Here is a 2,500-nt window from a genome sequence, read left to right as displayed (position 1 = left end):
TCTCTTCGTGTGCGCTTCTTCATCCAGAGGAGACGCTCTCCCCGCACCGTCCCTCATCGTCCCTCATCGTCCCGCATCGTCCCTCGTCGTCCCTCATCGTCCCTCATCGTCCCTCATCGTCCCTCATCGTCCCGCTCCGTCCCGCTCCGTCCCGCATCGTCGCTGACTCATTCCTCTGCGCTCGGGGTGAGTAGTGAGACCTTCTTCATTCACACTCTTCCTCAGGAGAAGTCGTTCATGAACCGGGACGCAGCCTCGTCCATTCATGGATCCTCTGGATCCTCTGAGTCCCGTCACGGCCTCGTGTCGGACATCAATGAATACATCTGCCCTGCCTCGTAGACTCGGTCGTGAACTTGTGTTTAACGTCCTACTCTCTTGAGGACAGTGAACGCACCATCAATCAGACTAATTGGATTGACTCAGTGTTTCCTGTGTTCATGTATCTGATGTCCTCTTCATTACTGCCAATCATCACCATCACACACAGATCTGACACTGTTATGTCTCCAGTCACTGTGATGTGATATATGATGTGATATGAACCTGTAGCTGAGTGACGTGTGTGGCTCTTTTATGAATGGATGTGTCTGCAGACAACACTGGGGCTGAGTTCCTCTCCTTTAATCCTCTCATAAACATATTATAAAATATTCAGTATTATTCTTTCAGGCCTAAAGTGTGTTTGGTTCATGAAGTTGTGAACATTGTGTCTCACAGCAAGAGAGTTACAGTCCATCGTCGACGTCTGGTTTGAACTTTTGTAGGAACCTTTGAAGGAACCTTTGTAGGAACCTTTGTAGGAGCCTTAGTAGGAACCTTTGTAGGAACCTTTGTAGGAACCTTAGTAAGAACCCTTGTTGGAATCTTTGAAGGAACCTTTGTAGGAACCCTTGAAGGATCTTTTGTAGGAACCTTTGAAGGAACCTATGAAGGAACCTTTGAAGGAGCCTTTGTAGGAACCTTTGAAGGATCCTTTATAGGAACCTTTGAAGGATTTTTTTGTAGGAACCTTTGAAGGAACCTTTGTAGGAACCTTTGTAGGAACCTTTGAAGGAACCTGTGTAGGAACGTAGCCTTTGTAGGAACCTTTGTAGGAAACTGAAGGAATCTTTGTAGGAATCTTTGAACAGGCCTTTGTAGGAACCTTTGAATGAATTTTGTAGGAACCTTTGTAGGAACATTTGAAGGAATCTTTGTAGGAACCTTTGAAGGAACCTTTGTAGGAACCTTAGAAGGAACCTTTGTAGGAACCTTTCAAGGAATCTTTGAAGGAACCTTTGTAGGAACCTTTGAAGGAACCTGTGTAGGAACGTAGCCTTTGTAGGAACCTTTGTAGGAAACTGAAGGAATCTTTGTAGGAATCTTTGAACAGGCCTTTGTAGGAACCTTTGAATGAATTTTGTAGGAACCTTTGTAGGAACATTTGAAGGAATCTTTGTAGGAACCTTTGAAGGAACCTTTGTAGGAACCTTAGAAGGAACCTTTGTAGGAACCTTTCAAGGAATCTTTGAAGGAACCTTTGTATGACCTTTGTAGGAACCTTTGTAGGAAGCTCTGAAGGATCCTTTGTAGGAACCTTTGAAGGAATCTTTGAAGGAACCTTTGTATGACCTTTGTAGGAACCTTTGAAGGAACTGTTGTAGGAATGTAGCCTTTGTAGGAAACTGAAGGAATCTTTGTAGGAATCTTTGAACAGGCCTTTGTAGGAACCTTTGAATGAATTTTGTAGGAACCTTTGTAGGAACTTTTGAAGGAATCTTAGAAGGAACCTTTGTAGGAACCTTTGTAGGAACCTTTGTAGGAACCTTAGTTCTGGGGATTATTTGTCCCTGTCTGGTGGTTTGTACTTTATGAAGTGAGGCTGCATTACATTCATATCTCCCTCTGCACTGTGCAGCTTTTATGAGCTGTTACCAGAACCACAGCATAGCAGAGGGAAGAGTCACAGTGACGGTGTGTGTGTGTGTGTGTGTGTGTGTGTGTGTGTGTGTGTGTCTCTTGACTCAGCTCTTTGGTCTTCTCTCCTCTGGGTTACATATCGATCCGTCTTCTTGGAAACAAAAGCAACAACTAGGCTACGCAGCAGAAATGTGCTTCCTCTTTCGGGTTCACTTCCTCTCTGAGTGTACCGGTGGTGTCGTCGTCTCCCCCGGCGGCGGCGGCGGCGGCGGCGGGGGAATGTTTGTGGCTGAATGTTTGTGGCTGAATGTTTGTGTCTGAATGTTTGTGGCTGAATGTTTTCAGCCGCTGAGTCAAACCGTTTCTCGGGATGATCCGTGTTTGTTAATCTGCTGGAATTGAAACGACCAAAACAACGAGCTGCTCGTGGTCACTGCTCGTGGTCACACATGCTCAGTATCAGCCTGATCTGCAGCACTGCACTCTGGGTAATTAAGTTCACATCATGCTGAAAACCAACAAGCAAAGTGTTTCAGACCAAAAACCCAAAGAGTCCGAACCTCCGGGGTTCTTGGTTCTGACGCTCCGAGCTCCGACC

At 45.7% G+C, this 2,500-nt stretch overlaps 1 protein-coding gene across 1 annotated transcript in view; it reads left to right on the top strand.

The window, feature by feature from the left end:
• LOC118290474 (astrocytic phosphoprotein PEA-15) overlaps positions 1–2,500 on the top strand; it is a 31,394-nt gene that overhangs the window by 318 nt on the left and 28,576 nt on the right. The window contains exon 1 of the mRNA XM_035618179.2: positions 1–186. This exon is cut by the window's left edge and continues 318 nt beyond it. The gene's annotated coding sequence lies outside the window, so the exon portion shown is untranslated. The remainder of the gene's footprint in view (positions 187–2,500) is intronic.

The sequence above is a fragment of the Scophthalmus maximus genome, chromosome 12 (genome assembly GCF_022379125.1).
Source record: "Scophthalmus maximus strain ysfricsl-2021 chromosome 12, ASM2237912v1, whole genome shotgun sequence".
Lineage (NCBI taxonomy): Eukaryota > Metazoa > Chordata > Actinopteri > Pleuronectiformes > Scophthalmidae > Scophthalmus > Scophthalmus maximus.
This window is presented reverse-complemented; position numbering and strand designations above follow the sequence as displayed.